The sequence below is a fragment of the Panthera tigris genome, chromosome A1 (genome assembly GCF_018350195.1).
Source record: "Panthera tigris isolate Pti1 chromosome A1, P.tigris_Pti1_mat1.1, whole genome shotgun sequence".
NCBI lineage: Eukaryota > Metazoa > Chordata > Mammalia > Carnivora > Felidae > Panthera > Panthera tigris.
This window is the reverse complement of record NC_056660.1, coordinates 67954670-67981811: the sequence shown is the minus strand read 5'-3', so window position 1 is coordinate 67981811 and position 27142 is coordinate 67954670. Positions and strand designations below refer to the sequence as shown.

Below are 27142 nucleotides of genomic sequence, written 5' to 3'. Positions count from 1 at the left end.
ATGGGGCCTGGGATCCCCATTGCTAACAGGTCCCACCTCCTCCCACATCAGTTGCTCTGAGGAAAAAAAAAAAATGTGTACCATCTTCACAGTCAAGACAAAGAACTCGCCTTGTTTGCCGTTCCCCTGCATGTACAAAAATGCCTCACTTACACGGCACATTTAATAAATGTCTCCTCTGTTGGCCAGACACAGTAAAATAAAGTACCTCCTCCTTCCCTCTTTCTTTAGAAAGAGCCTTTGTCTGTTCCCCGTTACTCAACTTATCTGAAGAACACAGTTGTCATCTCTAAATCGGTGGTGACTGTGATATTGAACCTTAGGTGCCCAGCATGGTGCCTGAAGCACATGGGGGGGAGGCGTCTAATAAATGTAATGATCACCCCACCAGACAAAACCGAACCAAACCCGGCCACATATCAGTTGCCAAAACACTGTGTCCTCACTGAAACGAGACAGGAAAAATGCCTCCGCTGAAAAGAACACGCGGCAAGGACCGCTCCCGAGGCCTTTCCCGAAGGGGAACACAATGGCTCCCTGTTCGCCGGCGAGGCCGCGGGAGGAGCGCCCGGGCGAGCTCTGCTGCCCTCTGCTGGACGGAACGCCCACCCCGCGCCAGCGTGTCTGGTCACATCGCGCCAGCTCCCGGGGGACCCGTGTCCTGATCCAGCAGCTTATGCAACACCAGACTGCAGCCAGAGCACGTCTGAGAAAAGGAAACCACTGACTTCATGGCGCTTCGGTGAAAACTGGTGATAAAAGAAGAGAACAGGAGGGCAAGAAAATAGCAAGTGCTCTTGCAGCGTAGCAGGCTCAGAGCAAAGGTCCTTGAATGTTGTCTGCGCAGGACCCCCCAAACAGCAGGGGGCTCACTCCTATTTTGTTGTAGATGAGGAACCTGAGGCTCAGGGAAGAGTTGGGTACATTACTGAGGGAAACTGACTGCAGAGAGCCCCAGCCAGGTTTTGAATCAGGGCCTCTTTGACTTAAGAATACCAAGTTGCCACACCTAGCTGTGCCATTAATTAGCTGTGTGAGCTGGACCAAATACCGGGTCGTGTTGGGTCTTGGTGCTCTTCATTTTTGGAATAAGGGGTTGGCTGAGGTAAACTGAGTTCCCTCTCAGCTCTCACATTCCGAATACAAGCCTTTGTTACTGGTCGCTCTTGTCGCCTAGGAATGGATTATGGGGTCATCTCCCCCAGGGGACCATGCATTTCTCATCAAGCATAATTACCGGGAGACAGCTGGCACCCCCTACTCTGCAGCACCAAGCATGCCAGGTCCCCCACCATATTCTCCACAACTTACCTGGCTTCTCCCGTCCTCCAAATTATGTCAGAGGCTCAGAGGTGTGTTTTCTTCTTCTTTTTTTTTTTTTTTTAATTTTTAATGTTTATTTATTCTTGAGACAGAGAGAGACAGAGCATGAACAGGGGAGGAGCAGAGAGAGAGGGAGACACAGAATCTGAAACAGGCTCCAGGCTCTGAGCTGTCAGTACAGAGCCCGACGCGGGGCTCGAACTCACAGACTGTGAGATCATGACCTGAGCGGAAGTCGGACGCTTAACCGACCAAGCCACTCAGGCGCCCCATCAGAGGTGTGTTTTCTAATTAGTCTTGCAGCTTTTCAAATCTGACCACTGGTGAAATGTGCCAAAGAGTCAGGCTTGCCTGTCCAAGATCCATGGTACAAGATAATGTTGCAGAGAAAGGAATACTACAAACTGAACAGGTTCACCTAATGCCCATCAGAGGCCTTGAGAAACGTTCATAAATTCTCCAGGGAGAGTCCCCGGGGTCCTGCCCAAATGAGCCAATGGGACCATTTACCTTTTTTGTTTTGTAAAAATGGTTTCATTGAGTGATTGACATACAAAAAGCTGCGGATATTTAAGGTATACAACTTGAGGTGTTTGGAGGCTAGTATACACCTGTGAAGCCATCATCGCAGTCAATGCCACAAATGTATCCATCACCTCCAAAAGTTTCCTCCTGCCCCATGTTTTGTTTTGTTTTGTTTTTTGCCGTTCACTATTTACTTCAGGCATACTTTCTTTCAGTCTGCAATAATCCTTAGGAGTTTCAGTTGGATTCTTTAATGGTATGAAGGGGGTGGACATTTCAGTCCAGTCTAGTTTGGATATTGATTTATGACATTCTTCTAGTTCATTGGAATCTTCAGGTTGTAAAATATTTTAGGGGGCTCTTTTTCCACAGCGGAGCCAGGAAGCATCTCTGCTTCTCAGACAACTTGACAGAAAATTTCAAAATCCAAAAACATGAAAACTGGAAGGCACCCTAGAGATTATATGATCCCATTCTCTCATTTTATGGATGACAGTCTGAGCTATTTGTCCAAATAAAGAGAGTTCTCTGGAAACATTTTTTTTTTAAAGCAATAAAACAAAACCAAAAACAAACCAATAAAAACAGATGCACCAAGCATCTTTTCCCAGACTCTGGATGGTACCTTTCATACACTGGCAGGAAGGCATTAGGAAAGCTTAGTCAACACAGAATCGGGGCAGCCACCAGAAAGTTAGGGTTCAGCCTGATTATTATATTCCCAGCTTTTAAGAAAGTCAGGTCTGGTGCCAAAAATATATTAATGCCTTTCCCGGAGCTCTCCCTCCAAACATGGCGCCTGGAGGGCAACTCTGGTCTCAAGAAAACATGATACCACACAATATCCAGGGAGGCCCAAATGATGTTCACCCCTGAACTGATGATAAAATACCGATCAAACACTGATCAAACCTCTTTAGAGGCAGCCAAGTTGCAGTTGGAGACGGTATCTGGCAGAGTTTCCAGACTGAGAGCACATGCCAAGTGTAATTGAATGTGAGTATGATAAACAGTGATGGACCCCTCACTGACAGACTGCAATGCTGTTAGAACAAGATTCCCAGCCGTTCTGGAATTATGGGGAGATGCTGGGAGGTCCAGCTGCAACCCCCGAATTCTGTCATCCCAGCTTAGAGAAAACTCCTACTGTTTTTCCCTTAAAAAAATTAACTGTTTCAATCTGGTCTTTTGTTTGTTGGTTGGGTATTTTTTGGTCCCATCCACTGTTTTCCCTATTAACATGGAACTTCTGTGGCTTGTGTTTTATTTCATCCCATCGGGAGCAGTAAAGAAACTGCACAGGACTGAGGAGCCCCCCAGGGGTTCTTGGAAGTGAGGGGGTGGGGTTGGGGGTTCTTGAAGTCCCAGGATGAACCTGTAGGATGAACTTGGCCCATGTTCCAGGAGCATATTTATAACTCATGGTTTACATTTTTTGGTGCGGGGGTGGGGGGGAGGAGAGGAGGAAGAGATGACATTGACATTTTACGAAGCAGCAAGTAAATCTTCATGGGTTTTAAAGATAAAGCACAAGATGTGAAGGAAATTCCTGCTTTGTGGCTAATTGCTTCGAGCTATCTATCGCCCCCCGTGACCCCTTGGGAGCCCACAGATGAAAAATACCAGATATGACATTTGATTCCGTCCAACTTTTCGCCTGGAAAATACGATTACTACTATCATTATCACTGCTACCTGCACGACTACTACTTAGTACTATTTCTATCCATCCAACTGTTACTTCCACTGCTATTACTAACACGCACCCCCCTTTTCTTCTTTTTTATAAGCTGGAGAAATCCCAGGACTCCAAGGGGACAGGACTGCTGTGATGTTCTGCAGAGCCTGAAAACATGGTGCTTCCTTTGACTTCCCACCTGAAGACACATCCCACTAAGAATTAATAATGGCTGAAAATAATAATAATACAGGCCAGTCTGCCAACACGGTGGCCATCAGCCCTCACAAGCCTGGGCGAACCACGGTGGATGTCTCACGCTAACACTTGGGTGACACGCTGGGTAAGTGATAAGGCTGCTTGGGGCCAGCAGCCTGGGCCAGAGTCCAGCTATCCTAGGCCTGCTCACTCTGAACTGAAGGGACTGATGTCACACTTGTAACACATCTGTGGCACACCACAGTAAGATCCGATTTAGCCTACTCATTACAGCAAATAATTTCAACAGTTTTTTCAGTTAGGAAAACAGAAGATTTCTCCTTGGGCTGATTCATCCCAGATGGGAAGGGGATTTGATTGAGAGAAGTCCGCATGTGACACTGATCACATGGAAATCTGTTGTTTTCTCCTCTGGGTTCTGAGATGCCACCTGCTGGTGTTTCCCAAAGACTTGAGGCTCAGTCGGCTCTTAACTGGAGAACAACCTCATTCATGCAATTTTCATCCGTTCATTCATTCAACAAATACTTGTCGAATTCCTACCTTGTGCTATGCACTCCGCCAGGCACCAAGGATGTTATAAGGAGCCACTGTGGACATGTTCCTCCCACCGTGGAGCTTTCCATCTAGAGAGGGACACAGAGAAATAAGCTGATTTGAAGCAGCATAGGGCAGGAAACAGAGTGCCACATGGCACACGAGCGCAGATGTGAAGGCTGACTTTGGGAATTGGGAAGTGCAGCGTCTAAGTGAAAAGCTAACAGAATTAGAAAAGTCAGCTGAATGTGGTGCAGGGAAGGCTACAGGAATCTGAACTGCCAGGTGATGCTGGAGGATAGAAGCTTAGGAAGGCAGAGTAAGGGGATAAAGACTGGAGTTCTGGCAAGGGCAGCAACTGGAATCTGCATTATCCATGACACCCTAGCTCAGGGGAGCAGGGCCACGTCCACGTAAAGTCCATCCTCATTGTTCGGGGTTGCACAGGTGAGGCCCACCTCTCCACTGCCACTTAGTTTAATAAGGAGGCTTTGTGTGGATACTGGTAGCTGGGTTCCCATCTGTCACTTTCCTCCCAACCGAGACTCCGGGTCCTCACCCAGGCTGGACCAAGGGGACAGAAGAATGTCTGTTCTCTGAGCTGGAAACACGCCTCAGGAGAGACAAGGCACATGGACAGGGCTACATTGCTCCCTTTTTTGCTTTCTGAAATGCATTCTTAGATCTCTGTGACCTCAAAAAACTTTTATCACAATGTGGAGAAGTCCTAAACAGTTCAATTGCCCCAAAGCTCTTAAAAATGTTATCCAAGCATTATCTCCCAACACAGTTTTGGGGCCCAGATATTTTTAGGTCAATTCTTTCAAATCCTTAATTATGCAATTCCTATTTTTCCATAGACTTGTCTTAAAGATAGAAAATATAGAAGACTACCCAATTTATTTTATGAAGCCAGAATAATCTATTAAAGACTCCAGACACATCTGTCTCATTCTCCATCCTTCCCTCCCTCCTATCTCTCTCTCACAAATATAACTATTGTCTTCAATTAACAAATAGCTCAAAAGCTCCTACAAAAGTCCCACAAAAATCTAGAAAATTAAAACTGAAAATGTAGTAAACTAATAATTCACTACAACCAAAAATGTCATCATAGTTTAAGGTGAGAAAAGCTAACAATATAGCCCGCTGCATTAATGTCAGATAAAAAATAGTAAATACTGAAAAGGCATTCAATAAGTTCAACAACCATTCTTTCTTAGAAAAATACAAAAGAGGGGGTGCCTGGCTGGCCCTGTCAGTAGAGTGTGTGACTCTTGATCTCAGGATCATGAGTTCAAGCCCCACATTGGGTGTAGAGATGACCAAAAAAATAAATAAATAAAAATTATAAAATAGAGAAATGGAAGGAAGTTTCTCAAAAATACAAAAAATATTCACCCCGAAACAACAGGCGTATGTAACAGTACAAACTAGGCCTATAACTACTAAAATCAGGTCTGCGAGTAATGAGCACACCGGTATCATGATTAAGTAGCAGTGTTCTGGAAGATACGGCAAAGACATTAATTTGTGACACTCAAATAATCATAGAAAGAGAGGAGAAAATTGCAATTACTTGCAGGATATACAAATCATCCAAAATAAATCATGGAGAGACAGTAAAATGAATGGATATTAAGCACATGTATAAAAATGTGTTTATTTTTTTCATCTGTCACAAATAATTTGACATAAGAAATAAGACCCTTCATAATATCAAAAAAAGCCCATAACATATGTAGAAATAATGTTACATCAGAAATATATAAGACCTCCATGTACCTATGACAGTATGACTTAAATAAATGGAGAAACATACTCTATTTTTGGGTGGGAAGACTTAATTTTGTAAAGATTTGAAAACTTACCAAAATCTAATGCTAAAATGTAAGAGTGTTCTTTGCAATTTATCAAAAATAATCCTAGAATATACAGAAAAATCCACGGGTGAAAATAGTAAAGAAAAATACTGAGAAAGGAAATTGATGATGCTGGATTACCATCAAGCAGAACAGGTCATGTGCCTGTCAAAGTTCCCTCTTCTGGGAGGATGGGACACCTTTTTCTAATAGGAATGCTTAGAGGAAAGTATATTTGCTAATTGGTTCACCCAAATGGGATGGCTTTTGCAATCTGACTGTCTGAAGGAGGGCCGTCCTTTTGAAGATTGAACAATGTAGAAAAAAAATAAACATTTCAATAAATGACAGTGGCCAACTGGGTATCCGTATGGAAAAAATGGAATTGGTTGCTTATCTTATACCATTCACAGAAATCAGTTTAAGGTGGTTTAAGGACCTATCAGTAATGGACAAAACTTTAAAACTTCTAGAAGAAAATATAGGATAGTAGTTTAACACCTCAGGAGAGAGTAGAATATCTTAAAACAAGTAATAAAAGCTTAAACCATAAACAGAATATGGTTACTTGACTACGTTAGGATTAAGAGCTATTATTTATCAAAAAACCACACAGTAAAAAGAAAAATTACTAACTGGCATACACACACACACACACACACACACACACACACACACAATTTATGAAACTGGAGAAAGAATTTGTATGCAGAATATACCAAAAAAAACCCCAAAACCCACATATGAATCAATAAGAAAAACACAAAAATGAAACATAAAATGGACAAAAAAATGACCAAAGGACAAACATAAATTTCCAATTAAAATATGAAAAGATTTTAAGCTTTTAAATAATTACAGCAATGTAAATTAAAACCACAATGAACCACTTTTTCTTGATCAGATTGGTAAAACAAAAACATCCATCAATTCTAAGCTATGGTGAGGACAGTGAGTGGGCAAGAGCTTAATGGGACAAATAATCTGGAAAACAGTCTGGCATTATCTAGACATTTAGAAACGTACATCCCCCAAATCCAGGATTTTCACCCTCACATATGAGAGGTAAGAACAACTCGTGAACACTGTCAACAAGGGACACATAAAAACAGTCATAGATGCCTTACCTGTAATAGGTAATACAAAACAACCAACCAAAATCATCAGTAGAATGAATAAAGCTGATATATTCTTATGGTAGAATATTAAACAACAGTGCAAACAAATTACAGTTACAAGCGTCAATGTAAATGAATCTTAAAACTTCATGTGGGTTGAAAACACCAAATTGTAAAAAAATTATATCTAGTTGATTCTACTTATATAAAAGTTAAAAATTAGCAAACCTAAAGAATGTATACCACATGGGTGGTAACACTATAGAGAAAAGCAAGATAATTCGATCATCTTTTAACTTTTTTTTGTTTTTAAATCCTTGGCGGTTCTAAAATGGGCATTTATTACCTACCTAATAATAAATGAATGTTTCAAAGAATATGCCTCAAGAGGTTTGACCGTGGGAGGCCTTGGTTCTTATACGTTTTCATTCCTCAGGGCCCCTCGTCCTGGAGTCCACCAGGATCTTAACCTCCCTGAAGTGTTTTTCTTGGCCACCGCCTGGACTTGAGACCTAGAGAAGTGTCAGTTTTCAGGCTCCTTTACCTCCTTCACCTAGAGGGAGTGACACATGGCATGTTTGAAGTCCCCTTGTTTCACTGATCTGGGGAACAGGGTAAGAATGAACAGGAAGGTAGCTCCTGGCAGAAACATGGATGTACTGAGTGGTTAAGTTCAAGATGACCCAAAACGTTTTCTGATATTCCTACATTTGAATTACAAGAGAACATTTTTTTAAATAATGATTTCTTCCCCCTTTTTTAAGTTTTAAAAATTATTTAATAACTTTTTAAATTTTATTTAAATTCAAGTTAGTTAACATATGGTGTAGTCTTGGCTTCGGGAGTAGAACCCAGTGATTCATCACTTACATGTGACAGCCAGTGCTCATCCTGAAAAGTGCCCTCCTTAATGCCCATCACTCATTTAACCCATCCCCGCCTCCCCCTCACAGCCCTCAGTTTGATCTCTGTATTTAAGAGTCTCTCGTGGCTGAAAATGGGGAGGATGTGTGTTCTTCTGACTGCCCTTCCCAGTGGCCTGCTTATATCAGAGTCTATGTTGCATACCAAAGTTTGTCCCATGGCTTCGGTAGCAGGAACTCTAGGCTGCCTAAACTCATCTTCTGTCCAATCTTAATAGTTTGAGTCTTCATTTACCATTGATATCGATCCACGTTACCCCATAACGAAGGCTGTTTCATTGTATTGGATTGGATGTACTACTGGGCATCCAGTCTTTTTTCAGCATTGCCCAAATGAATGATCTGGTACATGGGCCTCCAGCGGAGGGGAACAGATTTCACTGCATACAAAACAGGAACATTGTTTCGTTGTATACAAAATCGGGATGTTTCGCCCTTCTCCGCCACCTTTGACCTTGGTATAGCTTTGGAGTGTTTTTCAGATATTTAAATACATTTATTTTGAGTTACTTTTTAAGCATATTAAGGAATTCCTTCAATGTAATTTTTTTTTTTTATGGTTGCAGAAGTTACAATTAAAGAAACTAGTACCTGTCGGTCAGTGGTTCTGCCAGTGATTTTGCTCCTCAGGGGATATGTGGGGATGTCTGGAGACAATTCTGGCCATGGCATCTGGGGACCTAGCTGCATCCATCTGTGGGTGGAGGCCCGGATGCTGCCAGTCACCTTACAATGCCCAGAACAGCTCCTCACAGCAAAGAATGGTCCAGCCCCAAATGTCAGGAGCGCAGAGGTGGAGAATCCCAGGTGTCGATTTACGGTGAAGATAAAGCATGCGGGCAGGCATGCCTTTCTCCGCGTTTTGAACACTCAAGTCTTAGCCAACGCAACATCAGTCTCACTGCCCCATCCCAGACAACAGCCATTTTGTTGTTGTCGTGGTTAACCAAATGGGTCAAGGCTATTTATGTTTCTCACAAGTCAAAAATCTCTCTTTGCCTAAAAGAACACCCTATTGGAGAACATTTTGTTTTGCCCTACACCACTTCACCTGCTGGCTTAGTTTGGCAACCGAAGTTGGTCGCACCGACTTTCCCGGCGTCATGAAGCTAAGTGTTTCATTTTATTTCCCTGATGAAACCTAATGCAAAACTGGAGTGTGTAGCAATGCCCCAGTGATTAAAGATGTCACTTTTTCCCCTCAAAGTCTAAACGTTTCCATTTTCTGAAGCAATCTAGTTGTGTTAATTTTGGATAATGAATGAAAAAATTCCAATTAAAAATAACCCCAAATCATTGCCAGTGTTAGTTCTCAGGCTGTAAGTGAACTGATCAGAGACCACAGCAGCTTCAGAAAGAGGGTTGCACTCCAAGTAGCCTAAGAATCAATTCTTTTATTTTAATTAACTCTTTCAGGAGGTCTGGCCAGACCCAGGTCCAGCCTGTGGGTTTCAGTGAGGTGAATATTACAGATTGTGGAAATTAGCACCAGAAGGACAGTAAGGCATTGTTTTGTACAGCAACCTGCATCTTAAGACCTCTGGCTGGGCAATCATAACAATAAAAAATATTACATACAGAGAAAGACAGATACCATATGGTTTCACTCTTATGTGGATCTTGAGAAACTTAACAGAAGACCATGGGGGAGGGGAAGGGAAAAAAAAGAGGTTAGAGAGGGAGGGAGCCAAAGCATAAGAGACTCTTAAAAACTGAGAACAAACTGAGGGTTGATGGGAGTGGGAGGGAGGGGAGGGTGGGAGATGGGTATTGAGGAGGACACATTTTGGGATGAGCACTGGGTGTTGTATGGAAACCAATTTGACAATAAATTTCATATTAAAAATATATAAAAGATTCGCAGGATAGCTTTTTAAAATAATGCAGATTTCTAGGGCTTCAGAGACTGAGATTAGTAGGTTTCAGATGGGAGCCTAGAATATCTAGCAAGCACCTTTGGGTGATCCGAAGCAGCTTGAGAAGGCCTGGTTTAGGACGGCATGCTTATACTTCCTTGCCTGCCCTATCACTAAGTTATTAAAGACATTTCTCTTTCCTGCTTGTCCTTTAGTGCAAAGATAAGTAACAACGATTTAAAAGAAGGAACCTTGATTAACCACCGCTGTGGAAATGTTTGGCCTCAGCACTGTCTCCTTGGCCAAGGCAAAATAAAATTAGATGTTGCATGCGAAAATGCTTTATAAATTGAGGAGAGGGAAATAAGCCTATTTTCGTGCACTCAGCAAATAGCTTATATGTTGCCTCTCACACAAAAAAAGGTGCTTAGTGGCATGACTAAGCAGAGAAAAGCTACAGAATATCAAAATGTGACTGCATTGTTCTCTCTCATTTAGAGCTTAGGAAACAAGGATGGATCACTAGGCAGGGATTGATACCGTTCAACAGGATGAAAGGAGTCCCTAATTCAAAGAACTTTTGAATCCTGGCAGGCCGTCAAAGCAGAAGGTCATCATTCTGAAAATGACTCAGCAGAAATCTATAACCCTGCTAAGAGTACATCAGCAGATCTTTTTCAGGAAGCTCACACATTTCGATTTAGAATCTCCTAGAAGGCTTGGGGGCCTGGTGTGGCCCCTTACATCCTTCATTCCATTCGGAAACTCACTATATGCCTGACCTCGGTCAAAATCCTGAAAAGTCTCCAAGATTACGTCCCCCTTTTGTGGAAATGGGGACAACTGTATTTGCCTCAGAAAGTCACTGGGAGGATTAAAAGAAATGATGTGTGATAAGAATGTCGACACAACAAAAGCACCTGTTCCCCTCCGCTGGAGACCCATGTACCAGATCATTAGTTTGGGCAATGCTCAAAAAAGACTGGATGCCAGCAGTACATACAATCCAATTTATTATTATACGCCAAAGCAGCCAACTGTGTGGGGAGCTTGACAAATGGGGACTGAACATGTACAGTGCTAAAGTCTGTATGTTCGTACTTGACATCATATGCAATTTGTCTGGGAGGCCTAGCTCAGAGTCTTCCTGTTCGACTAGTCAACACCACACACACACACACACACACACACACACACAGTCTCATTCTCCCCAGCAAAGGTAGTTCCACTTCTGCAATAGAACTTTCACCTCTAAAGTCTTGATGCCCATCTTTTCGCTTTGCCGACGGTCACTGCATCCTAAAACTTGCCAATAAAAACCTGAACAGGGCTGCACCTAGCAGTCAATTCCTCCCCATACAGTCAGTCAATAATCATAGCCACCCTGGAATTAGCAGGGTTTCCCGGGGGGTATAAGTCATACGTTTTTCTGGCCTGAATGTGTGCTTTATTGGTGAAGGAAAGTTAGAATGAAGCACAAAGCAGCCAGCAGGGTGGACAAAGATCCCCACAAATCTTGGCTTAGACAATGATGTAGGTGAGGCTCGCTTGGGCAGGACGGGATTCTTCCCTCCGACAGTCAGCACTCAGCATTTATTTAAAACTACTTTCAGAAACAGTTTACGTCGATAGGAAAGGTGAGTCTCGTGATTCCACTCCTACCTCTTTTTTGAGATCGCTTATGATACCACCCAGCTTCCCCCATCTGAATCCCCTGTCATGGTTCTAAATGCCAGTTTAGAAAGTCAAGATCACCTTCACAGAATTAAGATTTATAACCTTTGAATATATTAAAAGAATGTGTCACAGGCTCTCCAAGAAACTTAAAAAGGAGTACTAGCAAAGTTTGAAAAATGGAATATGTGTGTAGTTGTCAAGTTAATTACATTGGAATGCAACATTCATGTGGAAGGAATATTTGATCTGTTTGCTTACAGAGGTCAGTTACATACCTTTTTTTTGTCATAGAAGAATCATAGTAATATTTCTCCAAAGGCACAATATCAATGATTCTTTGAGCAGCACATAGGCACCGAATAGCTCCTAGGGACTGTTTTAGTTGAATTCAGATATTGAAAGGACACTGCAACCCGGCTTCCTTCTTCCCACAGAATGAGAACATTTAGTGTTGGATGGTGTTGATTATGGATGCAACTTCCAGAGAATAAGAATATTCAGTGTTGAGTAGTGTTTATTATGAGTGCAAATTAATTCGAAGAAGGGAAACAGTGTGCCTTAGTGTCGTGAGGAAAGCTTCAAGGACACTGGATGGGCCTGGAAAGATGGCTTGCATTGGTATCAGCAAAAGAACAGAGGAGGACAGTCCCACAAAAACACGGAGGCAGGGGCATATGAATGGGCCCACCTGGCTGGTGTGGCACTAGCATGTTGGGGGATCATGAGAAATAAAGGTGGAGTTGGGTCACATCATAGAATGCCTTTGAAGGTTGGGGGATGGTATGTAATATCTTAGGGAAGAAAAAGTCATTACAGACTTTGGAGCAAGAGAAATATCATGATAAAAGAAATGTTTCAGGAAAATTAAAGCAAAAATGACATCTAGGGGCTTGGAACAGAAGGCGGAGGAAACTATTTCAGTAACAGAGTTATGAGGCTAGAACAGAATAACAAGCGAATTGCTCACAGGTTCTGCATTTTTATATTTATCTTATTTTCCTCAGAATTTCTAAACATTTATTTCTACTATTTATTTGCCACTTAAGTTCTTCCTGTATGGTAGCCTTTAATTAATTAATTAATCAATTAATTAATTCATTTTTTTGGCATTTCAAGAGATCACACACCTTCTCCACTAGATTATATATTGGGACTCTGTTTTATATTTATATTTTTTAATGCTCCTTAACATTGTCTACCCACAATTGAAAAAGAAGAAAAGGAAGCAAAATTATTTATGTTGACTAAATTAAAGAAAGTTTTTACAAATCTTGACAAGAGATGGAGAAGCCAGGAGAGATGGTCAAAGGTATCTCCCAATTTTCTAACCTAGGAGAATAAAATATAATATATACTTAGAAAATGGTTTGTTATAAGGAAAGTTGATGAGTTAAGTTTTAGCTGTGTTGATATCCAAGCAGAAAGATCACATCGGCTTTTGGAAACAAAGAAATAAGTGAGAAATCATCCATACTTTTGCATATTACTTTTCACTGTCTCTTCTTACATTATCCTATTATGACACTTTTGATTACCTATTCTGTTTCAAATACATGTTTTATCTCTATGGTGAATGTGGGATACATATCTATTTTATCTTTGTAGATATGGGACCATATTGGCAGATTTTTGTAGATAAAGGACTTTATCTTCCTCAAAATATTTAGCATATTGGGGTGCCTGGCTGGCTCAGTCCGTAGAGCACGCAACTCTTAATCTCGGGGTTGTAAATTCAAGCCCCACATTGGGTGTAGAGATTACTTAGTTATATATTATATTGTAACATATTAGATTATATTAATTATATTATATTTATTATATAGTACATATACTATACTAATATATTATATACCATTATATACTACTATATATACTATATACAACTACTTTACGTGCTATTTAGTATATATAAATAAATAAATAAATAAATATATATATATATATATATATATATAGTATTAGTTATATAATATGGTTAACATAGTGAATTATACATGGTAGGTTATCGGTGCCATATCAATAAGCAGGCTGACAAATGTTTATCAGTGTTTCAAAACTTCAGCATTATTAATATTTTGGACTGTATAGTTGGGAGGCTGTCTTGTTGTACTGTAGGACGTTTAGTACCGTGTCTGGCCCCTACCCACTAGCCACCCACAGTATCCTCACTCCCCAAGTTGTGACAACTAAAAATGCATCCAGACATTGCCAGATGTCCCCTGGGAGTGACACTGTCCCTGGCTGGGGATCTGCTGGTTTAGACAGATGCTGGATTGGAGATTCAATTTAGGAGTCATTTAAATAAAGATTATGCTTTAAGGCTCGGTTCCAATAAGAAATGAAACAGAGAAGAAAGAGCTGGTGGCTAAGAACAAAACCTTGGGTGATGAATGTGAAATGAGGGAGGGAGTTTTCAAACAAATTTCTAGTTCCATGATATACCTACCTACACCTTGTACACAGTGGCAGCCAGCATTGCTCAACAGACACTTGTGTTATGAATGTAATTGTAAATTTTCTAGTTCTATTTTAAAAAGTAAAAATAAACTGATGAAATTAATTTTAATAGTACATTTTATTTAATAATACATATTACCACTTCAACATGTAATCAATATATAATAGTTATTTATGAGCTATTTACTTTCTTTTTCTGTATGAAAACTTTGGGATATGGAGTATATTTTATTTTATTTAAAAAAATTTTTTTTAATGTTTATTCATCTTTGAGACAGAGAGAAACAGAGCATGAGCGGGGTAGGGGCAGAGCAAGAGGGAGACACAGAATCTGCAGCAGGCTCCAGGCTCTGAGCTGTCAGCACAGAGCCCGACACGGGGCCCGAACCCACCAACCATGCGATCATGACCTGAGCCGAAGTCGGCGCTCCCGACTGAGCCACCCAGGTGCCCCTGGAGTATATTTTATACTGATAGCACATCTCAATTTTATTATTCATTTCAAATGCTCTATAGCCACATGTGACTAGGGGCTGCCATATTGGATGGACAATTCAGTCGATTTAAATAAGCGTTTTCTGATCCTTTCATTTTATGTTATTATGCTTTTCATAAAGGGAGCCACAAGGATTAGCGACGTGTCTGAAACTTTTTATCAATTTACTTAATACTTTATAAATATAAAAAAGATGTCTCTTTTTTGGCATAGCGTTCTGTGAGTTTTGATAAATGCATGGAGTCAAGTAGCCATCTCCAGAGTCAGGACACAGAACAGTTCTCATACCCCTAAAATTCTCTCTGCTGCTCTTTTGTAGTCCAGTTCTCTCCCACCCCAACTTCCATTTTTTTTTTCTTTTCTTTTTCTTTTTTTGGAACAGGATTCTCTCCTTTTATCAAAAAAAGATGTCAGGGAAAAAGGTAGATGGGAAGCAGACACAGTTGGGAAGATGCAACCGTCGACATTGAATACATTTCTTTCCAAAGCTCACGTGCGGTGAGCTCTGCTCTACTTGAAGTCATGCAAGCCCACTCTGAGAGGGGCCATGTGTCTTCCCTTCCCCCACATTCATCTGTCGTTCCTCTGCAGGTTACAGGAATAGGAAGGTCTCTCCCGGAATACTCTGCACGACAGATGGCAGGTTCACACTAGGAGACACCTAGAAGAACTCAGCCTCCACAGGTGGGCGCCTTTCCATGGCTGAGGAATAAGGCACTGAAGTGGACCCTCCTTGTATGCTAGATATTTCTTACACTCTGGCTTCTGGGTTCCCAAGTGTCTCTATCTTTTCATGGCCTCTTTGCTTTTCTAAGGAGAGAAACCTAGGAAAACGAGCTTTTTAGTGCATGTGCAGCTCCTAGAGTGGACAGGTCTGGACTGCGGCTGTCATCAAAGCATAGATGACCCGGGTTGTGCCAAACACCATGAGGGCAGGTGTCCTTGGGCCAACTGACAGCAGTGGCTCTGGCTTTTTCATGCCTCTCAGCATCCCCGTTCTGTTCACAAAGCCGAGCAAGCAGATGGGAAGAGGCATGTAGAAGCACCTGCCTCACATATATGTCACTACTGGCACCCACGTTGGGAAGGGGAAGGTGGCCGGTTTGCTTGACATTGTTCCAGGAGCACATGCCTATTGTGCTGCCCAGAGAATCGGGCTCCAGAAATAGAGTTCCACAAGTCACACAAACGCCCACAAACACACGGAGACACAGAATATGCAGAGGCAAGCACATCGCCTCGAGTTCCCGCTGTTGAACATTTGTCCTTTGCAATTTGCCATCATAACAATGCAATCATAACCTTTAGGGTGTCTATCTTGGACATCTTAGTGTTCTCTACACTTTATATACTTGGGCTAACACTTCTCTTTATCCCTCACTCTCCCTCATATAAAGTTGTGAAGAAAAACAACAACAACAACAACAAGAGATTACAGTAACATAAAGGCAGGCACTGACCTAAACACATATGCATTAATTGACCAAGTACTTTGAGTAATTGTGTAGTAAAATTAAACTAGAAAGAAATCCTACCAGAACTGGAGAATCCTTTTTACTTCACAGTTTTCCCTCCCAAAGTCTTCCAACAACATGCCTCTACTGGAAAACCTGGAGACCATGTAAAGGCTTGCATGTTTGTAATGGATGACTGGCAACTAGTTTATCCAAGTTATTTCATTTTTTTTTTAATGTTTATTTTTGAGAGAGAAAGAGAGAGAATGAGCAGGGAAGGGGCAGAGAGAAAGGGAGACACAGAATCCAAAGTAGGCCCCAAGCTCTGAGCTGTCAGCAGGGAGTCTGACGCGGGGCTCGAATCCATGAACCATGAGATCATGACCTGAGCTGAAGTCTTATGCTCAACCGACGGAGCCACCCAGGCGCCCCATCCAAGTTACGTCAAGTTTATCATGTAGTTCAACAAAATCAAGTATCCTCATTGGCACCCACTGTAAAAGGTGAGGTGTCCTGTGCACACTAGGACTTGCCAGGCAAAGAAGGAAAAGAGTGAAATAGTGGCAGTGGCCACACCATGTGTTCACAAATTACCGTTTCATTTCCTCCTGGGCATATGAGGATGCCACCTTTTCCCAGTCTCCCTTGCCAACTGAATTCTGGCTTGAAGAGACGCAGACTAGAAAAGTCGCATGCCCTGTAGAGACCTAGTCCCTAAAGCCACCCGCTGAAACCAGCGCGTGCCCTCCTTGAGGGCCAACCAGATACTAGACACCCCATGAGGACCCAGGAGATGGCGGAGGCACTCAATGGAAGGAGCCTGGGTCTCTGTTTGAGCACAGCCAATACTTCCAATCCTTAAACCACACTCAACCGTGAGATGAGCAAAAAATAAAGCTCTGTGAATTGCTCAGCTTCTGGAGTCATCTGTCACAGCATTTTTTTTTTTTCATTTCCTAATCAACACAGGTCACAACCACCTGACTCCCAAGTTTCCTAACCTTGGTCTCAAGGCGATCATACCAAGTCTCCTTCAGTTGGATGTAACCGTGAAGGCTGTGATGCTTATGGCTCTTTGGAGAGCAAAACCTGTCTACTTCCCTGTCCAATTTCATTACTGTTTAGTTTAGTCCTGCCTACTATTCCATTTTGATTTGCCTGGTCTGGTCTAGAGGGGAAATAATTGGCGACAGGTTGGGTCTCCTAACATCCCCAAGGCAAAGAGCTGGGATACACTGTTTGGTAGTGTGTTGGTAAATGTTTAACGATTGGTTCTTTGAGAAAAATCATATGCATATATACAAGTGCATAAGTCTATTGCTACTTTTAATGATATTAAGAATATGTAGCACATAATTTACAAGTAATAAAATGTACAATACTTTTTAGTATAAATTTTATGTAGTCAATTGATTCTCACAGAACGTTTTCAGCAATTTTGCCCAAACTCTTGTATCCACAGGCAATCTACTATTGCAATTCAATCACGATTTGATAAAATTGCATTCCAGTCTGCTGATTCTTTTCTTAATACATTTATTGCCATTAAATCTGATATATTGTCTACCGTTAAACTATTTTTCAACCTCAAATTATATTCACCAAAATGAAACTTCCACCTCACCACGACACATACATATGGGAACTTGACTCATTTGTCCATTACATGAGCAATGCTTTTGCTGAATTGGATAATTGTTTTTGAATCCTGGAGGAATTTTACAAGTTTTCATGCTAGCCACAGCGTAAGGTCCATACATATGATGCCCTTTGATGTTTAAACTGTATTATCAAATATCTTCCCCATCAGTTTCCTATGTCTAGATCAGGGGCTTGGAGACACTTTCTGTAAAGGGCCAGTTAGTAAATATTTTAGGATTTGTGGGGCAGATGGTCACTCTCACTGACTACTCAATTCTGCCATTATACAAAGGCAACTATAGGCAACACAGAAATAAATGGGCATGGCTGTTTTCCAATAAAACTTTCCAGAAACAGACCTTCGGCTGAATTTGGGTCGCTGGCTGTAGTTTGCCAAATCTCGTCTAGGCAATCAATAAGACACTAAGTCAAGCCTCGATGTGTTGGGTTTGCCAATTTGTTTGGTGGACAGACTTCCATTGTAGTCAACTTCAGACTACTCGTGTGGTATCACTGAATGCAGAGTCAGGAAGAAACGTGCAGTAGCTGAGCATCATGTAATACTTTCACCGTACAGACACAATGGGGCTAACTGTAAAACCAGAGAGAATACCGAACTATAACAAAACAATTAGGAAGTGACGCTGAGTATTCATCACCTTTGCTTTCAATGCGATTTAACTGCAAGGATTTGTAACTTAATTTTTAATAATAGCTACCTTTCCCACGTCGCTCAGGAAATTCCTGGAAGTTTACTAGTCAAGTCTCACGAGACGGTGCAAAAATGTTTCTAACACACCACCGGATCCCAGACAGTTTCTCTTCTCCATGGCCGTTGTATTGGAGTCAGGGAGTATCTCTCATCGATTTATTTTCTCCTGAGGCAGTTACAGTTGTTGGTAGGTAAATATTATTGAATCAGTTATCTTGCTCAAAAGATAACTCTGTCAACACTTAAAACTCAAAGCATGCATCAATTCTTACATGTTCAAAATTATTACAGGTTCATTGCATGCTTTACACCAAAACATGCTCGATATTTTCCTTACATAGTGTGGAGGTGACTCATCTTTACTTAAGGGGAGGTACGATAGATTATGACAGTGTGTGAAAAATCCTCAAGCACAGACTTCTTTACTCCTTTTAAGCATCCACTTCCAGGTGAGGAAATCAAAAACCTAAATGCAAATAAAGGTGACTTTGAACAACACAGGCTTGAACGCAGGTATGCAGGTCTGCTTGTACATGAAGTTTTGGGATAAATACCAGACAGTGCTGTAAATGTTTTCTCTTCCCTATGATTTTATTAACAACATTTTCTCTTCTCTAGCTTACTTTAGTGTAAGAATACAGGATATAAGAATACAGGATATAATACATATGACACACAAAATTGTGTTCATCAACTGCTTATGTTATCGGTAAGGTTTCTGGTCAATAGTAGCGCTAAGGAGTGGTTAAGTCTCGGGACGGCCAAAATGTCTACATAGATTTTCAACCGCATGGTGATCAGCACCCTTAACCCCCATGTTGTTCCAAGGGCCAACTGGATCCTAGAGCAAAACAGATCCTTACATAGATTGTCTGTACATGAGGCAACATGGCTTAATGGAAAAGGTCACAAGCTTTAGAATCAGACAAGTTGGGTTCAAATCCCTGTTTTGATATGTGCTCGCTATATGACTGAAGGTAAATTCCTTAACCTTTTGAAGCCTCAGTTCCCTCTGTAAAATGGGTCATGAGGTTTAGAAGGTTCGAATGAGGAAAAAAAATATGTGAAGTGCTACAACGTGCAGGGCTTCTGAAGCATTCGGTCAACGGCAGGTATTACCGTTATTCACTGAAACTCTCATATTGCTCCGGTAAGTGTTATCATGAAGTTGGTGATACAATGGTTCTAGAAATGTCAACGAGTATTCACGCCTTTAATGGTCTGATGCTTGGATTGGGGAGCCTGTGGTTCAGATACACGCGTCCTCTTCTTCATGCATTGGGTACCAGCAGTTGCTCTGAGTAGTCAAAAACTGTCAGGTCTACAACGCTGAATTAGCAATTGCCAATTCCCCGTGTGGCAGACTGAGCTGCTTCTGCTTTTCACCTAGACATGAGAAGCCACAGTGGCATGTTACCACTTGAAAATAATCTAGGGGCCTGCCATCGCATCGGTTTGTCCAACTTACTTAATAAAGCTGTCTAAGATGCTGTGCCAAAGATGAAGAGATGTACTTGGTTTTGAGTTAGCTTAACTTTTTTCTCTTCTATCTCACGGGTGGGTAGCATCAGTTTTGGCCGTGGTATTAAGATGAGAGCATCTATTTCCTCCTGTGCTTCTACCAGAGCATCTTAAACTATACAAATGGTCAAACAATTCTTTAGGAAGATTTCTCTTTAACTTCAATACAAGGTCGTACACGATGCTTTGATATGCACTTGAGAGTTCCAACCTAATACTCAAGGAGCATGTTGGCCTCCTGTTGATATTGTCAAGTATTGTTCACGATGATCTCACGCCTCCTACATCTTTCAGTGGGGAAAGCACAGCCACATTAGAAATCTGGCTCGCTATTGCACTTTGAATCTTCCCCAAATACCATTGAAATGTCCAAAAATATAGAAATGATCCTGATTTTCAATACAGTCATCTGATTTTATTTTTCTATTATAACTTAAGACACCTGTGCAGTAAGCAAAACTCATATTCTTGACCACCTGACCACTTTGAGTTGCTGATGACATCAAGCTACTGTCATCACGGTGACAGATAAACTTGACATATTTGGTGAAAGTATTCATCATTCTTAGCATATGTAGTTGAAGAATAACTACGTGTTCATTTGCTTTGATTTTTAATAAGAGGCAAAATAAAAGTCACCAGGACCAATATAGGTCAAAGAGCTTCCCGAAGGAAAGGAATAAGTGACTTACTTTCTTTATATTTCTTTTCTTCTTTTTCTCTTTCAAGCAACATGGAAACATGACCTCTACTTGCTGTATTTTGGTAACCAGAAACCTTCCAGCGAGATGCCTTTCTAGAGCTATTAAGTTGTATTTTGCTCCTTGTGTATTTAAATTCTCCATTTGCAGGCACAGGGCAAAGCCCTCAATATTTTCTTGTCTAGAGGATTTTTTAAGTCAAAAACAAAAGCCCTCAGCTCTTCCTGCTTTTTTGGGAAAACCTAAACACACAGGAGAGATTATGTTGGATCTCCCAGAGGAGAAGGGCAGTCCTAGACAGAGAAATGGGTGAGGTGTGCAGGCAAAATATTCTTCAGCAATGGGCCTAGTGAGATATTACCAGAAGTGTCTGGTGTGAGTGAATACTGGCTTGTAGCTTGGGGGAAGAAAACTGGTTTTCATAACCCCAGAGAACCCGAGGATGGATTAAGTGCTCATTCAGCTGCAGCGGCTCCTAATGAAAGCAGTGTGGTGGCAAACACAGGCAAGAAACTCCCCACTATGCAGAGAGTTATCTCCTGAACAACTCTCTTAATAGGCAGGTGAAACTCTATACAGGCAAGAAGAGACAGACAGACAAAGACATAGATAGATAGATAAATAGACAGACAGATAGATAGATAATAGATAGATAGACAATAGATAGATAATAGATAAATAGATAGATAACAGATATTAGATAGATAGATAGATAATAGATAAATTATAGATAGGTGATAGATAGATAGATTTTTCCCATCCTCTTTAAGGATAAAAAGATGTGAATATATAAATATATATTCAATATATAAATTTTCAAGACAACTTATTTGAGTTCCACATAATGGATGAACATAAGCATCTGAAAGGATATGAAAGCAAAAAACACATTATATGGGGGGGAAATCCTGTAGTTCACAAGAAGTGCATGCATCTGAGTTATCAGAGGAAACATTCTGTGATGAAACAGATTATGCACCAAGCAAAATCCAGGAGAAAACTGTTTTTCAAGTCTAATTTATATTCTCAATATGATTCCCTAAGATATTATATAAATGAAAAAGGAAAAAAATTGAGAGCAGTGAAGATTACTTTCAGAGGGAAACTGTTGTACTCAAAATGACAAACACAGTGGAGGCCCCAAAGAACAGAATGAATAGTAAATCAAGAAATGAGATAAACAGCTTGAGAACTCCTCCTAGAGCAAAAAAACAACAAAACAAAACCCACAAGTAATGACTATAAGGAAAATATAAAAAGCAAAGAGGATAGCTCCTAGAGATATAATATAAACAAAAACAGGACAGTGCTCTTCATATCTTTCCCTGCAGAAGAACAGTGACAAAGAATAAGTATATTTGTACCATCTGTGTATACAGAGTGAGGAGTGGAGGGGTTGGTGGAAAATGCAGAAGAGGTTCTAACCAGGGGTAGAATATCGAGTGATCCAGGAAGAACAAAAAATGTGTTTTCAGTCTTTTGCTCGATCTTAAAAGTTCTTGAATATTTAAATTTTATCCCAAAATATATCCAAGTCTCATTCAACACCATAAGAAAAAAAGAATGTTTCATACAGCTTTCTGATACTTGTATTAGCTGCTGAAAGGAGTTAAAACATTGGGTGGATTTTTAAAGTATATTATTAAAAGTTCTAAATAAATAATAGATAAATGAGTACCCTAAAAGTTAAGGAAGCATGGAAGTCTTTCTTGCCTTGAGGATTTGGTACTCTCAATACACCAATCTTACTGCTTACGGGATTCTAAATAAGAGGAGATTGCAAAGAAATCCCAGAGTCTGTACAAGATGGGGCCTGATATAGAAAACTCTCTGCAGCCAATTCCCTCCACCATCCCTCCCAAAAAGCTGCTGAGACTCCAAAAATCCATACATTCAAGGGTGAGGGCAAATCAAAATGGCAAAACCCACAGGGAATTTCCTAATGGTTTCAAATCCTTTGGTTATACAGGTAATGTAAACTCCGGAATTTGGTTTAAAGAGGTAATGGAATTCAAGTGACCCCAGGCACTTTGGAGAAGTAAAAGTAAATTCTTTCTGGAGGGAAGCACCTGTACTATATGCCTCGAGTAATTCCTACAAATAATTTTTCATGTGCAATGTAATACACAGACAAAGGTAACCAGATACCCAAGAAAATTAATCTTCGCGAGCAAAATCAGCAGAATAAAACTACACAAAATACCTTCAAAAACTAGACTCAGACTGTAAAACAACTAGGCTATGTAAAAGAAATACTAGATAAGCTTAAAGATACCTGCAGAAACAGAAAACTATAAGAATGTCACATTGTACATTTGAAAAATAACCAGATGTAAGTTCTAGAAATTGAGAAGAAATTAACCTAATTAGAAACAATTTATGCCTTTAACATCAAATTAGAAACACCAGAATGGAGGGGTGCCTGGGTGGCTCAGTCTGTTAAGCGCCCAGCTTCGGCTCAGGTCATGGTCTTGACAGTTTCTGGGTTCGAGCCCCGAGTTGGGCTCTGTGCTGACAGCTCAGAGCCTTGGAGCCTGCTTCAGATTCTGTGTCTCCCTCTGTCTCTGTCCCTCCCCCGCTCACACTCTGTTTCTCTCTCTCTCTAAAAAAATAAATAAACATTAAAAAAATTTAAAAAAGGAAACACCAAAATGGAGAATTACTAAAATAGAAGATAAATTATAATAAATTATACACAGTACAGCACAAAGTTGTAAACAAAACTAGGGGTAAAAGAAAAAGAAGGAGGAGGAGGAGGGGGAGAAAGAGTGAGAATCATAGACCACGGAGTGAAAACGTTTAATATATATGAACTAGAATCCAAGAAGGAGAAAAACAATTGAATGGGACAGAAGCATCACCCAATAGCAGATTAGACTTCGTGAAGACAGGATCAATACAAAAGTGAACAAGTCAATAGAAATATCCAAACTGGAGACAGAGAAGGAAGAATGGAAGTTACAAAGAAGAGCATTAGCAATGTGGGACAGAGCAGGAATATGTAACGTATGTGTAATCATAGTCCCAAGAGAAGAGGATAGAAGAAATGGGGCAAAATGATTATCCAAAGATATGATAGTTGAGTTTCTCAGACATGATAAAAAGCACCAGTCCACAGACGCCATGAACTCAATGAATCTCAAGCAAGATACAGAAGATGAAATCCACACCTAGACAAATTATGCAAAGACTGCAGAAAATCAGAGAGATCAGACAAAGAATAGAGTATCCTTAAGCTACAGTCGACTGACAGCTGACTTCTCAACATAAATAACAGTATCTCTAAATCCATGGAATGATATCTACAATGTACATTTAAAAAAACAGGGGTGCCTGCGTGGCTCAGTTGGTTAAGCATCTGACTCCAGCTCAGGTCATGATCACACAGTTCGTGAGTTGGAGTCCTGAGTTGGGCTCTGTGCTGACAGCTCAGGGCCTGGAGCCTGCTTTGGATTCTGTGTCTCACTCTTCTCTCTGCCCCTAGCCTGCTAGTTCCTCACTCTCTCTCAAATAAAAATAAAAAAACTATCAAGCTAGAATGCTATACTGGTTAAAATATCTTTTAAGACTAAGATGAAATAAAGATATTTCAGTAAAATAAAACTGAGAGCATTCACCATCAACACTACCTTAAAGGAAGTTCTAAAGCATATAATTTAGGTAGAAGAAAATCTTAGATCTAAGACCTAAAATATAAAGGGATAAAAAGCAAAGGACGTGGGAAATATGTGGGTAATTCTAAATGACTATAAACTTTTTTTAAATCAATGTTTTTTGGAATTTAAAAAGTGTATAATTAAAATATTGACAGAAGATTAAAGGAGGTAAATAATGGTAGAATTTTCAAAAGATCTTTGTATTGTTCAAGATGAGGATGAAAGAATTAATTAATATTAGACATAATAAATTAACCTACATTTCAATTTGCAAACTGAAAATAAAGAATAAAAGCAGGATATATAATTGCAAATAAGTAGAAGAAAAATAGAAAATGCTAAAAAGAAAATAGGCCAAAAGAAGTAAGGAAAGGAGAAGAAAAAAGCATGGAAGACGTTAGACAACTAGAAAACACAAAACTAGATGGCAGATTTGACCCAATATATCAGGAATTCTTGATGTAGACATAAATGGATTACTTGACTGACTTCGGCCAGTACAAACGAAAACAAAACAAAATACAATAATTTTTGTTTTTCTTAAAACAAGAAATGTATTTTAACACAGTAACAACAATAGTAGCAACAACAAAACACCGGAAAGGTTGAGAGTGCTGTGTTAAGCATCACTTAGAGAAATTTGTAGTCTTGAAATACATGTGTTAGAAATGAAGAAAGGCTGCAAATTAATAAGCTAAATGTTCAACTCAAAACTTGGAAAATAATAGAGGAATAAACCCATTAGACTGAAGGAAAGTAGATAATAAAGTTGGGAGCCAAGATGAATAAAAATAAAAAACAAATATTCAACAGAAAGGAGCAATGAAACTCACCAAACATTGGCCTTTTGAAAAAGCCTAATAAAACTGTTAAATCTTTGATGAGGCTGACTCAAAAACAAGAGAAAAGGAGATGAAACACAACTGGGACTCATATTACTACAGAGCCTTCGGACATTACAGAGGATCGTAAAAGGATATTATAATTTTATACCCTAAGTATGACAATTGAGATGAAATAGACAAATTCACAGAAAGGGTTTCAACTAAAAACACTGGCTCAAAAAGAAATAGAAACCCTGAACAATCCTGTAAACACCAAAGAAATTAAATTAGTAAGAAAAATAATCTTGCAAAAAAGACCCAATGTGGGTCAAGATCATCCAATCCAGTGAAGGCCTAAATAGAACAGGAACGTACAAGAAGTTTTCCTGACTGTTGAGCTGGGACATTGATCTCCTGCTCTTGGCATTCTGGGTTCGCAGGTCTTCAGACCCGGACTGAAATCTACACCATTGGTTCTCTGGCTCTCACACCTTCCTTTGAGCACTACCACTGGTTTTCCTGGGTCTTCAGCTTGCAGATGGCACTTCAGCCCCCATCACCCCCTGAGTCAATACTTTATAATAAATATCTTTCTCCCCTGTGTGTGTGTATATGTATATACATATTACATATATTCTGTTTCTCTGAGGAATCCTAATATACAAAAAGATATCTTGTTTATTCCTATGATGCTACCAGCCCAAGATGGATGCAGACTCCCCACAAAAATTTTAAGCCTAACAATGGGCAAAATGGGGTTCAGACATAATCTAAGCAAGGGAAGTCATGGACAAGCCATTTAACTTCTATCCTAGGAACAAGTGCCCCCCATTGTCCAAATTGGCTACTTTGGGACCAAGAATAGAGGGGTGGGGGCAGGGGCTGGAGAAACTAATGCCAAGTCTATTCCCAAATATTTAGGACTCTTTATTTTATAAATAACTAGTATTAAGAGTGCCATTGGGGCAATTCAGTGATGAGAGGGGACAGGGAACCAATAAGAATGAAAATATAGACTGTTGGTCATATTTTAACTAATCCAATGATTCTACAACTAAGCAGCCCCCTGTGTAGCCCTTAGGCTCTCGGGAGAAGCCTTGACAGCCACTGACTAAATAAACCTCTGCTCCTTGTGAATTGTTGCATGAGCTGCCCAATCCAGAAGCTGCTTGGGTCCAAGAGTTGCCACCTTCAGTCAGGACTTTTATTCGGGGCCCCTGTCCGAAGACACTGTTTTCTGCTTGGTGATGGTATATCCGACGACTCTGTGCTGACTCTCCCAATTGGCAGTCAGATCACTTGTTCTTGGCCTCAGTATCAACTGTTCTGGAGAATAACCATAAATCTTCTGAGATGCCCACCTTCACCCTCAAACGCTACCAAAGGGAACTTTTAGTGTGTTTCATGACATACGTTTTAAGTCAAATCATTCCACTGCTACTTCTCAATTTTTGCAAAATTGCTAACGGGTAGAAAAAAGTATTTATAGACTTTTTTTTCTATTAACACATGATTCTCCATTGGAGATTTTGAAAAAATTAATAGGAAATACCCCTAAAATGATAAATTGGTAGTATCTCAGTGACAGAATTATAGATGGTTGCTCTCTAGAGTTTATGAAATGTTAGGTTACTTTAGTAATGGTTAGGTTAAATAAATAAGGAAGTAACCTGATTCTTTCACGGAAATTTTTATATTAATAAATAAATGCTTAAGGTATGTGTATATATATATGTATACATATACATATATATAATCTATTATATATACATACACAAAATGTGTTGTATGTGTTAATATCTTTGTATGTCTGTAAGTGTATATATTGATATCATTCTTACACATCAACTCTTAGCGCTACAAGTACCTTAAAAAATTATCTTACCTTCTTCACACAAATCTAAAATTATCTGTTGTGTCCTGGGGTCATTTAAACCTGCTTACATTTTGATTTTTATACTT

At 40.1% G+C, this 27142-nt stretch overlaps 1 long non-coding RNA gene across 2 annotated transcripts; it reads left to right on the top strand.

Moving 5' to 3' along the window:
* The first annotated feature begins 1244 nt into the window (after positions 1 to 1244).
* LOC122236725 lies at positions 1245 to 25731 on the top strand. Of its 2 annotated transcripts, none has more exons than XR_006214947.1 (3): positions 1245 to 1352; positions 3639 to 3869; positions 25621 to 25731. It is a non-coding gene; the product is annotated as an uncharacterized LOC122236725 (long non-coding RNA). The 2 variants fall into 2 exon arrangements; XR_006214946.1 differs by lacking the exon at positions 25621 to 25731 and adding an exon at positions 15263 to 15400.
* The last annotated feature ends 1411 nt before the right edge of the window (positions 25732 to 27142 follow it).